The sequence below is a fragment of the Typopeltis vanoorti genome, chromosome 16, assembly GCF_054136105.1.
Source record: "Typopeltis vanoorti isolate ZY-2024b chromosome 16, IOZ_Tvanoo_1.0, whole genome shotgun sequence".
Taxonomy (NCBI): Eukaryota; Metazoa; Arthropoda; class Arachnida; order Uropygi; family Thelyphonidae; genus Typopeltis; species Typopeltis vanoorti.
This window is the reverse complement of record NC_143564.1, coordinates 64,700,069-64,715,027: the sequence shown is the minus strand read 5'-3', so window position 1 is coordinate 64,715,027 and position 14,959 is coordinate 64,700,069.

Genomic DNA, 14,959 nt, shown 5'->3' with positions numbered 1-14,959 from the left:
AAATATATATTATGTTATATTTTTACTCGTATAATTATATCTGAAAATAAAAAAAAGCAACAAATTCACTGTGTCTCGTGTCGAGGAATAAATTAATGAGATCCACTTCCCCATTGCACCATTAATAAACAACAGAAATGTGAATAAAAGAAGAGTGTACGAATGGGTGAAGTTTCGGTCTTTCACTTGCCCTACGAAGGCGATAAAAAGTTTGGACGGGAATTTTGATTTTTATAATAAACGAATTAAAATACCATTTCCGGAAAGTTCTTAGTTCCATGTGTTCTTACAGTCAATTGCAGGGATGGCTGAAGATGAATCCCAAGCAGAGAAGGCCAACTCAAGGCGGTAATCTCAGAGAAGGCTAACCAGTTGAATATCAATCATCTTTGCGCTTTAGTTTCAATTGGTCTTTTGGTTGTTCACCTGCATGAGATTGGTGAAAAAGGAAAGCTGATAGCCTTTGGCTATATGATTATATAAAAGAGCTGAGGCCTTTTTCTCTATTTCATACTATCTTTCTTTTCTTTCCTTTCTCCTAGTACTATCAGTCTCAATTACATCTTTATACTAACCATTCTAGGACTATAATGAACACCCCTTTAATTTTTCACTTCAATAAACGTCAAAAGTGGTCTGTGTAGTGGCCCTTCCCATAATGCATAGCATTATACACATCCGAAAGAATATGTGCTTTGTATTATGAGATACTAAGGCTATTAACGTGAAGTCAGTAACCTTTATATACTGTACAAGTAGTCTAGTCGTGAAGATACTTCATGTGTAAAGTTTGTTTGCTTATCACGTGGATAAAATAATAAACATTAAATAATAAGGATTAAATAATATAATTTCTTGACTTCTTAAATTTTTGTAAATAAATAATTTATATACACCCTGTGTCCAAAAAGAAACAGAACTTTTCGAAAATAGAAGAAACTAGTGGTGCCACCTGTTGTATCTTTTTGTAGAAAACGGCAACCTTCCTTAGTGTTGTATTAACTGTTTATGACATTTGTTTCATTAGAAGCCGAGTTATAGTGCCAAGAGTGACAGTATGTTTTGACGAACGGTTGGAAAATGAGTTTCAAACAGCGAACTGCGATTGACTTTTGTGTTAAACTTGGTAAAAGGTTTACCGAAATGCATCAAATGCTTCAAAAAGCATAGGGTGATGAATGTTTATCCCGTACTCAAGTTTACGAGTGGTTTAAGCGATTTTAAAGTGGTCGTGAGACGCTTGAGGACGACGAAAAGCAGGGCCCTCCAAAAACTGGACTGAGCGAAGTTAACATCCAAAAAGTGCGTGATTTCATCAAAGAAAACCCGAAATCGTCCGTGACATTGATTGAAGATGAATTGGAGATTCTAAAATCAACTGTGCACAACACTTTGACCGAAAGTTTGGGCTTCGCAAATTGAATTCGCGATTTGTTCCCCACAAGTTGACCGACGACCAAAAAATGTATCGAATTGAACACTGCAAAGACCTCATTAAAACCGCTCGTAAGGACTCAAACTTCCTTGAAATGATCGTTACTGGTGACGAAACGCGGTGTTTTGAGTATAAACGCGAAACAAAGCGCTAGAGTACCGAGTGGAGACCACCAGAAGTGGGGCATCAAAACAATCGCTTGGAGAAGTCAAAAGTAAAGACATTGCTGATTTGTTTCTACGATTCCAAGGGCATATCCACAAAGAATTCATTCCGCCCTGGCCAATCGGTCAATGGTAAGTTTTATCTCGAAGTTTTGAAGTGATTGATAGCGAGAATTCGTCGCGTACGGCATGAATATCGTGACGACCGACCGTTCGTTAAAACACACTGTCACTCTTGTAACTCGGCTTCTAATGAAACAAATGTCATAAACAGTTGAGACAACACTAATAAAGGGTGGGGCTTTCGACTACAAAAAGATACAACAGGTGGCGCCACTAGTTTCTTCTCTTTTCGAAACGTTCGGTTTCGTTTTGGACTGAGAGTGTAAATATAAATAAACAATATGTTAAAAATGATGTCCTGAGATGAGGACATCATTTTTAATATATATAAAGGGCACAAATGTAGCAAAAATAATGAATTCATGGTAATACTGTAAGATTAAATGGTACTGTATCAAAAATTCATGCATGAGAGGGTTAAGAAAAAACCATCTAAAACACCATTTTATTTTTTAAATATCAAATAGTAAATTATTCCATTGAAAAGAAAATCTTTCCTTGCGTATGTGGTATTGCTGCCTGATTAACTACATGTGAGAAAACTACATGAAGGCTAAAAAATGAAAGAATTCAAATTTGTCTGACGCTTTCATTTGTAACTTCAGAACCAGCAGGTAATCCAACGAATAGCGTAATATCCCTACGGGGGTGGAGAAATTGTATGAAGCCCTTGGAAGAGAAGGCCAACACAAGTATAAGCCTTGAGGAGCTCCCACCCAGGTATAGACTTCACCCACTCCCTTCCCTCTTTCAGGTTTTCAAGAGAGTAACAGACTACGGCGATTCAGATATCAAGAGGTTGGAATGAATCCATGGCTAACTGAGGTCTCGGTTTAGACCTATGATTTTTTTTCAGCAAACTCCGTCTGCTTAACCACGCGAGAAGTTAGTAAATGTTAAAAATGTAAGGAAATATCATTTTCATTACGAATTAAGCTGTTAAATACAGAACGTATTACATGCCATTAACAACCACTAAAATTAGTCTTCTTTGCTCACCTAATATTCTACCTCAATCAGTTGAGGTGAATCACTTAACATCGATCGAAGATGATACTGAAGACTGTTAGTCTGACCTTAGAGAGTTTAATATTACCTTAAAGTATCCCGTCCGTTTGCACCTTTATTCGTCATACACGTAAATGCCCACTGGCTTTCGTCTTGTCCTGTTTACCATAAGCTCGCTTTGCTTCCATAAAACGTCACCTCTTGTTAGTGTGCCTGGCGCCATCTGTCACTTCCAATTCTCTTTCTTCCTAATCTCGGCTGCCTTCTTCACTTACTCTATGAGTAGCACAAGTAGAGATTGAACAGCTATCTTGGGCTCATGTTGATTAAACTTTAATTCACTTGTCTTAAGTAGTAGGGTGGAAAGCCATCCCTCCTTACATGTAAACAAGACAATGACGTGAACAAGCACTGGGTAACCTCCAACCCTTATCTCCTTCTCCAAATGGCCTCGGAGTCAACCCATCAATTCTTCACCTAACGAGGGATGATTTCCTTGTTTGCAGATGGGGTGGGACAACTTGTATCAAGATCCAGCCTTAGCTATCATTGTTTTCCTTTACTGCCTAAAAGTAATCGCGGTGTGACCCGACCTCCGAGTAGTGGTGTTTATTGCCGGCAGGTAAGCTCGTGAATCCTAGAGTGGATCGATGAAATCCTACACACCAAAACTAGGCGAGAATGAAGTTGAAAGTCCCCTGTTCAAGCTAGCTTAATTAGAGGCGTTCTTCTTTTAGTCACTTCATTCGCATACTGCCCCTAGGGGGTTTGTAACTAGTGATAAGAGTATCAGTTCTGACACCAGATGGCCTTCATGTCGCTAGTCACAGATTACCTGTAATAGATATCTAGCAACACGCTATCCTTTGAGTTCCATATTTGCATCCGTTCTGTCAGTGATGTATTTAATTAGGAAAGCGCATTCTAAAATGTCGCGCGAGTTGCGAGAAATTTCGATATGACAACTTTAGGTCGGAAAATAATAATTGAATAACATTTATTCACGTGTGGTCAGCAGTCCGTAACGTAAGACGTTGTTATAGAAATATATGTGAACAACGGATGCAGGACATCTTTAAAAGAACAGAATGGTGTGGAATTTGCATCAAGGATATTATTATTACTTGTTAAAGGCATAATTGGTGGCTGAAGACGACACAAAACAGCAGCTATTAAACTACGCAAATATAAAAGGATCTTATGGAGTGGTTACTTGTATTAATACACTATGAAACATGTTTAGTTTGTGTTGTGGGATGTGTATACATTTAAAGTTTTCATTATGTGATGCCTGACACAACATTGAGTTATTTCCTTTTTTTTCAATTCGAAGTTTCGAAATATTATTGAGTAAAATGATAAAACCAAAGTTACTTCCTCATCTTAATAAGAACTCTCAAGCCAGAAGAATCAAGCGGTACGCCTGTGCAGAGAATTTGTATCATTTGATCAAACCTGAAGGCAACAGTTGCATCATTTATCAGGAGCCTGCTTTTCAGAATAAGTTTGGATCTATTGTTGACAATAAATTCAGACTTTTTGTCCTTATTGTCATCCTATGTTTTCCCCTATTAATATATTCTGCACTTTCACAGATAGCTGTAATAATGGCGATAATTGGAGTACAGAATATATTTATTTAATTAAAAGGAAATATATTTTCATTCATTAAAAGACATTTGAAAGTATAATATTTTTTCAATGCGAATACGATTTTGAATTCAATACAGTAATGAATGCTGCTTATCCAGTAGTGTTTATTTCACAAGAGTTAAGCACGATAATTTTGGGGAGGACCACCACTCCTTGCTTTCAACTGAAATGTCCTTATAAATGTATCTTACATGAAAGTTGAATCTGTTTTTGACCTTTTGGTTTCGATATAAAGTGTTACTGCGCACAGCTTAACAGTGAAGCCAACTTTCTTTTCTTTCTGAAATCCTCATTACAGAATGATTAATTGTGTCTGCATAGTTTGTTAAGTCTGTCAATGCGTCTAGTGACATCTGTCCAGTATGTTTATTTTGTAGGATAAATACCGCACTTTCCGGAAGAAAAAAACCTAACTACCTCCGTACGAGACCGGCTAACTCATCTTCATCTTCAGTTATAAATTCCTTGTCAAATGTTCTTCGCTTCCTACGGGATTGGGAACTGCATCTTTCCAATTAAAGTACGTCGTTGTTATCCATTGCACTACGAACTTTCGGTTATCAAAACCATTATAGGTAATTGTAATAAAAATATAAAAAATGTAGAAATAAAAGTTGTGTATCGAGGTAGTGCGAGATGGGAACCTATGTAAGATTTGTATTTAGTTCCTAGAATATCTTTTCTACTATACAAACTTGTGCTATTTCGATTCAGAGCTGGAGGGTGGGGGTTAAAATCTAGTAATGACAAGAAAGACAAGAACCTACATTTAGCTCATGTTTCCCCAGGCCCAAATTATTCACGTGCGTCTTTTAGAATCTCAGTGAATATCTTCGTCTTCCCCCTCCACCAAACTCTTATTTTCCATCCCGTCAATAGATGGTATCCACTCAACAGCGAAGCACTCGATGTCAGCTCTGATCAATGGGAAGCTCCTGTTTCTGCCTGACACACGTACGTTTCTTCTTCTTCTTGTGCAAAAAAGTTGCTGCCTGTCTGACGCTGATGACGTCACGGAGATGATTCGTACCGACTCAAAGTAGTTTACAGTATAACCTAGCCATGAATCGGTACAAATCGCCTCCATGCACGGACACACGCACACACTCACCTAAGTTGTCGTCGTTCTCCGTCGACGTCTGGCATCGTCGGTTGCCAAGGAGAATGTGTCGAGCATGGCTGTTGTTTTCATCTTCCGTCAGGGCACGTTAGGTGACATTGATTTCGCTTCGATGCCTGTTGCGGAAGTTTCAGAATGTGAGTTCTCCCGTCCTTTACTAATGTGAAGGACCCAGAGTAGTGCGACCGATGTGAACTTCCTTTAGATAAGGACGGTTTTGAGAGTTCCTCAAGTCATGTGATGTAACGAGCATGTTAACTGCAAAGTTTTCTGAAATAGTAAATTAATAATCAAACTATTCAAATAAGATTTTAGCATCTATCAAATCTTCGTCCTGATTACTAAGCCAACTTTTTTGTATTAAAATTCTATTTACGAATAATACGCTATATATTATTATTATTATTATTATTATTATTATTATTATTACATCAACTCTCCTGGAGTCAAAGACTCGTCGACGGGGAAGCTTTATACCATTAACAGTTATAAAATATAAGGAAAAAGATAAGAAATATTTATATTACATGGCAATATGAAATAAGTATGCATATATTACAAATGTCCACAGACTTACGAAAAATCTCTCGTGGCTGTAACATATCTATCATACTGAAACTTAAACTTATTCACACTCTTATCATTCACAACATACTCAGGCAATGCATTCCACTCACCCACCACTCTCCACGTAAAAATACTTCACACCCTCTTACTCACCACTTCTTTGCGCACTTTCCAAGGATAGCCTCTAGTTCTCGTTATTTTCCTATCTGAAAAATCTCTCTCGTATCCATCCAGTAAATACCTCTCAGCACCTCAAACGTCTCCACCATACCATCCCTTTGCCTTCTGTCAGCCAAACTCTGCAGATTACATGATTTAACTCTATCCCTATAGCTAACATTCCACAGTCCTGATATCATTTTCGTCAACCGCCTCTGCACCCTCTCCAAATTATCTTCATTCCCTCTAAACCCCGGTCACCAGATTTAAGCACAATAGCCCAGATGTAGTCTGATCAGGTCCTCATGCAATGGAATCAGCTACCGTTTTATCTCAGCTGATTAATGTTCGTTCGTTCGTTCAAATTTGGATACACCATAATCCCCAGATTACGTGCTTCCTAAACTTCCTCAAGCACACTTCCACATATAGAGTATCCCATCTGCAATTCCCAAAATTCAAACTCTTACATTTAGCAACATCAAACCGTGATCCGCATTCATCTACCTACATTTCTAACTTATTTAGATTCTCCTGAAGAGCTACTACATCATCACTACTCTCAATAACATCCCTCAGCTTCACGTCATCTGCAAACAATCGAATATCTCCTTGAATTTCAGTGACAATTGAAATAAAGGTTGAAAAGGAGTGGTCCCAGAACAAAGTCATGTGAAACTCCACTAGTAACTTTGCCATTCTCCGATATTGCCCCTCCATATACAATCCTTTGATGTCTATCAAACAACCAGTTGCCAATCCATTCCAGTTACGGAGCGGATTGGCTCCAACTTAATATCCAAACCCACACGTTCCAGCTTAAATATCAGTTTAACATGTGGAACTCTCTGAAATGCCTTTTTGCAAAATCTAAAAACCATTACGGTGTATACATTTCCCTCATCAACTAATATTGTTACTTTATCATAAAAATTAACCAGATTACTGAAACAAGAAAGCCCCTTAACAAATCCCAGCTGAACTTCACAGATAATATTATCTTCATCTGCCCAGTTTTTTATACGAACTGTTATTATTAATTTTTTTAAACCCTTAACAACCACAGAAGTAACACAAACTGATCTATAATTTGATGGCTGCATTCTCCCACCACTCTTATGCAATGACACTATCTTATCTTCCTTCCACTTCCGAGTGACTTTTCTAGTTGTAAGGCTTTCATTAAGTAGCCAAGTAAAGGGAGATGTTGGTTGTTTAATGCCTTCCCTTAAGACTCGTGGTGAAATGTCATCCAGTTCCGCAGCACTGATGACATACAGAGTACTTATTGTAGATACATCCACTTTCACTTACAGAATGAAACACTAATAACGCAATCATTAAATAGCTCTACGATATAATTCGCCTTGGTCAATAGACCACCTTTTTCATCTAGCAAGACCACTCATAAATAATCATTTCTTCTTTGCTAGCTATATAAAATTTAAAAGGAACCAATGTTCTCGGTTTATAACGTTATCATTGCTATAAATTCTCTAACAGATTAAAAAAAAAGTGGAGACCGTATGTATGAAGAACTACTTATTACATTGTATATTGTTTGGCAAATCGATTCTAAATACATTTTCTTAAAAGTGATAAGTATTTATTCCTCAAAGATTTAGTTTAGTTTTTCATCTAGAACATCGTTTCTCAACCAGTGGTACGCGTTCCTCCGGGGGGAGGGGTGCGTGCTGGGCCTTTCAGGGGTACAAGAAAAATAATCAGTAATGGGGAAAAACAAGTAAAGTAAACAAAATGTATTATCTTACATCTTTTGAAATAGAAAGTGTCAGTATTTAAAAACAACTATTTTAACAAAAAGGGGTACAATTTATAGAAATGGGTTTAAAAGGGGTACACAAGTGGAAAAAGGTTGGGAACCACTGAATTCTAAAGGAATGCCACAAGAATACAGTTTTTTTTTTGTTTCTTTTTTTCAGAATTGAAGGAGAAAATTAGAACATAATTCTAAGTTCTGTGAATTTTTTAGAATGTGACTTTAAGCCAACAAAATCTATTAACATGCGTTAAGTTACTTTTTTTTCGCATTGCGATCCATTACTGGTGAGCCTCCGTAACTCAGTAGGTTTAAACGAACTCCTTTTAGTTGAAAAAACTTGGGTTCGAATCCCGTTTAATACTAATACGTGAGGAACTTTCTCAGAGCTTAAGATTAAAGGTAAGTTAGCTAGTTTCATAAGGTGAAGAGTTCCTCATCAGGAAATCTATGGTTTTTCTTCCCTCAAAGCAGGCAAATCGGTTCCGATAACGCACATATCTACAGACATAAAATATTTATCCTTACAGGGATGTACCAGAGAATGGAAAGCCGGACGCAATAAATTGCCAAAGTAAAATCCCTAATTAGGGACTCAACCTGTCTGAGAATGGACGAAAAATTTGATGGATCCTTAGAAAGAAAACAAGCAACAATAATGGGAGAAAAATCAAAATGAAAAACATTCACATAGCTAATAAGTTCGCTCGTGATATTAATTAAAACATGAGTAACCCACGAAAGTAGAATAACATTAAACTCATAATCATAATTTTAGTTCGGAAGCTGAAATGGATCAAATAGTAAGGATACTGATAGATGTAATGGCATAAATTGTATAGCAAAGTAACCATTATTCTTCTTTCTACACGTAACGTCATTGTTTTCATTTTAATGTCTCAGCAGGGGGGGGAGGGACAAAAGACACTATTACATGAGTAATATGAGAGTCTCCGGATTGTCTACAGTTTTCAGAATCAGCTATTCAGTTATTGTAAACGAATGTTTTATATATCCAAAAGAATGACTTAGCAGTTCTCAACAGAATACAACTTTGGTCGTTCGATAAAATTCATTTAAGAATAAGATCAATTACAATATTAACAAAATCACAGCCTATAAACACAGAGTTTTGAACGAGAGCGATTTCTTTAACGGTCTAACATTAAAAAAGCAAATATCTTAAGCCATCAAAACTAAATTCTACAGATTCGTCCCTCAATTGTGGCGTTATATAAAGATGAGCATCAGTACGCCATCATAAGAAGCGGTCTACAATGAGTTCATTTAAGGTAGACGTTGATCATCTTCTTCTACGCTAAGGAGACACTTCTTATGGGTTTAAAAATCGTCATCTTTCACAGAGATAAAGAGAATCAATTCCTCTTTAATGCATCCATTTTTATTCCCCATTATATAGATCCGTATTATAAGAGCTGTACTTAGTTATCAGGAATTTGACATTCTGACAAGGCCTTATAAATTATGCAACCGCAGTAAAACTTTTGTACATTCATATTTGAGTGTTTCGTTTCAAATATCATCTACTCCTCCTGATTTTCCATATTTCAGGCTTTTATTAATAGCTTTCTCCACTCCACAGATTAATATATACAACTGATTGTCTTCGTCTTGAATATTTCCTACTACATTCTGTGATTGCTTGTTTCTTTAATCATTTTTGAAAGTAATTACTGCAGACATCCAGAATACATCTTCAATTTGTATATCACTTTGTTAACTCCAATAACTTTTACGTATTCTTTCCGCCATTTATAGGATTTTTTTAAATAACCTACAGATCATTTTGTCACTTCAGTGATATTTATATTCTGTACTGTTACCAATGATTCCAATGACCTTTGGTTAGCTTCTTTTAAACGTGGCTTTTTAAATTTTTTTTTTGCATTCTACAGGATGCCGGTTACTAGCAATATGCTTTTTTTCAAGACTGTTTCTTTAACTTCTTGAGTTCACCATGAAGTTCAGATTTTTCTTTATCCTTCCAAACAAACTCGCCAAATGTCTCCCTGGATGAATCAATAAATGCGTTCTTCACAGTTTACAGCTGAGAAAACAAGAACCGAACCCAAGGTTTGGCTCTTGTTTTCAAACTCTTTCGTTTTTTCTTGAATAATATTTGTTTCAATCTACAGTTTATGTGTGAAAACTATACAACTTTGGTTTTTTATAAAACTTTCTTACATATTTTTATTTTCAATATGATCTTCACTTTCATTTTGCTCAAACTAAATAGTGATCAATTCCTATTTCAAATCAAATACACTCTTCAGTTTCGAAAACTTTAGTGAAGATATTGTCAACAATAATATGGCAGATGAGCATTTCCTTTTTTTTATTTTTGGGTTTATCTTCTTTCCATATGAATTTATGCACATCTTTATGTCGTAACATGGTATTAGAGATGACTATGCCATTTCATGAACAGAAATCCAGCAAGTAATTACCATTATTATTAGCTTCGTTCCTTTCTCCGAATTTTCTCGAAAGCATTTTTATATGTCTGGGATTCAGTTCTTATTCTACTGTTTAGATCTACAACAAGGACCTCGTTTCTGTTTACTTGAGTCTAAATGACTCGAAATTATCTTTCCACTTCTTCCACTCGAAATTATCTTCCACTTCCCCTTAGTAAAATGTGACGCCTGGCGTCACAGAAGGTTCTACCAAGTTCGCGTGAGGAGTGTAGTGGGAGCGAGTAAGCACTTATCATCCATAGTTTACACAAGATCAGAAACTTAAGATTCTGCCTAACAACTGATAAGAAGGTGAGTGAGGATGGAATACACCCGTGAATGAGCCGTGTGACAAGCATTTGAAATGGTCCGCATCTTCTGTTCTCTACTTTTTTCAGCGCATGTTTTGTTTTCAGAGGTTTGTTCAAGTATAAATCGCTATAATCTCTTTACATTAGCTTACTCATTAATGCCGAAAACTAACACAAGCGAATACACTCACCAGAAAATATAGAACAGTAGAGAAAAAGAAATAACTGTAATGTGAAATAGACTTAAAATATAATTTAATTAGTTTATTTATTCATGTTTTTGTAATTACGATTATATAAAAAGACAACACCACAATATTAACGAGCAGAAGTCAGTGAATACAATTATGCATTCCGATCAGGAGAAATTTTCTTTCTTAATGGAAAAGCGGCGCTCCATATCGGTAGCATAAACAAGATCATGCTTTGGTTCCTTCAATAATAGGATTATAATCGTGAGGATCATTACCAATATGAATCACCTTCATTGAGAGATCGCTGACAATAATCCTTTCTTCGGAGAACTAAAAATTTCAGTTTCGCAAGAACATTATTGTCTGAGAAATATTTTTTTCGATGTATTTCGTAAAATAAGTAACTGTACTAGCGCCTAATGGTTCTAAGTTTTAACACATTATCACATGTGTTAAAACTTAGAACCATGTCATTAAGCGAGAATGAAGTTGAGAAAGGCACGTTTTATATCATCTACGATAATTTCCGTATTTGTTAGCTTATAGAGGCAGCTTATTTTATCTTAATTTGTAATTCTGTACTGTTATCAAATCGTTTGTCATTTTTACTCCATTCAGGTTGTTTAAATTAAATCAGAAACTAAACTGCTTGGGAAAAAAATTCCCAGAACGAACAAACATGCAAGAAAAGATGCTCTTTGTAAACGAATCTAGTAATATACTTTTAAAAAAAAGTATAGAATTTAATGATATTTTAAAAACTCAGAAAGAACTTGAAAAATAAATTACAAGCATGAAACTTAACAAGGCTTCGTTTTATTCTAAGTGAGAAATGTTTAAAATGTTAGCTTTAAGAACAAAGGATTCATCAGATTTTAAAAAGATGAAGTTTACTGAAGAAGTGTATTTGTTAAGGAAAAAATTAAGTAGAAGCCTAGAAGGACTTGTGAGCCTTTACATAGCTTTCATATGTAAATAATGGAGTTTTGTGTTAAGGGAGCCTACAGGGATATTTATATTTAGATGTCTATGAAATTACAAAAACAAATTATAATTTCCACGTGTTTGTTAAAGGGCAGTTCAAACTCTTTATGGAAATCTATTAGAAGTGAAATGTCATTAGAAATTATAAAAAGGACGATGTTTACACTCTGCTTTAAATTCATTAAAGAGAACGAAAACAAATTCGTAGCATTTGGTTAGGAATTTGTCTTCGATTTTCATTCTCCAAATGAAAGCAGCGGATTCCAATATGTACTCGTTAGCGACGTTTTTATTCTTTTGCAAATTGTTCGTTCTTCATCATTAAGCTCTTTTAATCCGCGACCATCTACTGTTATTTCGCTAACGGAAATCCCATGATCCCAGTAGAAAGAGTGGACGAGAATTTCTGACTGAAACAATTCGTGATAGGAAATCCGTGCTGTAATATATAATTACAACGGTGATCTATTAAGCACGTTCATGCAATTCTAAGTCCACAAATACCTTCTAGAACATGATCTTAATCTGATAATGGATTTGAATTTACATTCTGCAATCAATTATAGCCATAATGGGGTTTCTTTGTTTGACTATGATTACAGAATTGGAATGTTAAGGTGCTCGACAGTAATAAAGCAATTATTATAGTATTATAATCATAGTTTTGAAAACAGGATTTAAAGTGTTTTGTAAGACTTTCTTTAATTCTTTAAGTAAAAGGATGTAGTAACGTCTTAGTAAAAAAAGAGATAAGATATTAAGAAATGTCAACTGTAGTTGCGATGTCAACAGTAGGTTCAATAGGGAACTAAAAACATAAACTAAGTTATAAAATGAATTGATTTTTCATACAAAAACTACGACATCTGTTTATCATCTTAATTTGGTTAAATAAAGTGTAATATAAATTTATAACCTCTAGTTCAGTCGTTATAGACGAGCCCTGTGGTTGGCAAGACCCGGGTTCGATTCTCGTTTATGACAAGAGGGACCTTTATTAGGTTTTCAATCAAGTGGTGAGTAAGCTGTCTCATACGGATTTGAAAGGCTTCTCCCTGAAACTCGGGTTTTTGTTCTCTCAAAACTGTCAAACCTGCTAAATGAACATACATATTTACAGATATAGAATACTAATTGCGAGATGAAAGGGATTAGCGCCTCGCTATTTCATCTTTCTATTGAATATTATGGTTCTCTGGTGGAGATCCATAATAGTCAACCTCCTGGATGGAGATGCCATTAGACAGGGTATAAATTTAACAATTTAGAATTATAGTTATAAAATATTTAATATCGCAAAAGAAAGTGTTAATCACTATCTAGTAAAATGAGATCACAAATCTGTATAGAATTCTGTTAACCTTTTGCGTAACCGAAATGATGGCCTAACAAAATTCTTAAGTTGTTCAACCATTCCCATAGAAACCACTCCTATGTGAAGTTTGGAAGCGATCCTTCCAACAATTCATGTTTCATCTCAAAAAACATGTACACACCAGCCCGAGAATACATGTACTCCTGAAGCTTCGTCCGACTGGAATCACTGCCTAATTATCTTATACTGCAACCATCGTGAAGCTAGAATACTATCTAGATGATTCAGCAGTGTGTACAATTGAACAAAGTTTCCTGCCTTCCAAAGAGTGTTCATAAAGTAAGCCGAATGCACTTCCAGTGTCTAAAACTAATGTGTCTGTTATGAAAGTAAATTCTGAGCAGGCGGATAAAATTGTAATTGTTTTAACTGGCAAGCGTCAAAGATAATTGACGATTAAGTTTGGATTTTCCAGCTAAGTGTTTCTGAATAGGAGAGAATTGGAATTCAAATAAGATATCGCCTTAGTTTCCCGGAAATGCACTGACAACTAAGAGTCAAGTTGAAATTGAAAATTATACCCGATTTAATACAAAAAAAAAAATTGTACCCAGTGTTGTTACACCACAATATTGTGATGTAATTCTTGGATTCACAAGTCTGAAGAAAAATTACATTTTTATTTTTAAGATCCTTGATTAAAATAGTCAGGCTTAAATATGAAGACGTTGCCTCCGTAGTTCTGCTGGTTTTGACGGAATCCTTTGTTTGGAAAAAACTGGGATAGAAAGCCTTCCGTCTAGGAAGCGAAGAGTCTTTATCAGCACTTTTCAAATTTACAGGTGAGTTGGGGAGACTCGTACAGTGAGGGAAGGTTTGTTTCTTTGTCCGACAACTCGGATTTTTTTTCTCTCTCAAAAAACGCAAACCAGCCACAAGAACACATATCACTAGAGATAAAATACTAATAAATCTATAATTATTCTCTAGTACACTGGCATCGCTATCCCTCCCCCCACACCAATCATTGCGTTCAGAGTAAACACACATTGGTCACTTCAAAACCATTATCTAGTCTCTTTCGACTAAAGGTGGCTTAGCCGGTCTCATACGGGGGTAGGGGGTTTTTTCAACCGAAAACTCGGGTTTTTCGTTCCTCAGAACTGGTAAACTGGTCACGTGAACACACGCATCTACAGACATAGGACACTCCTGGAATAAGAATGGACCAACCTATTCTGTGGGATTTTCGGTTTCGAATGCCTGCACGTTGAAGTGTGGGTCTACGCTTGAGCGTAGATCAGGAATGTGACAGAAATGTTCAGAATTAGCTTTTGTCAGCCAGATAAAGATATGATTGCCAGTCTTCCTATCCCCGTACAGCATCTCAAGGTTAGTAACGCGTTTTATGCCTAATGTTGCTATAACAAATATTTTCGTTTCTTCTAAGCCACAACCGAGTAGGGATAGAACAGTTAATCCTATCTACAAGTCCTCTGTGGCTCGCAAGTACGTACACTGTGGTTGGCATAGTTCTTCTTTCCATCTCCATATTAGACCAGTTAATAGACCAGTCAGTTGAGAAGCCCTTTGTAGAATGGGATTCGAACCTGCGTCTTCAGCAAAAAGGGGAGTTGTAGTTGCCAATTTCATTAAGAAGGCTATATTT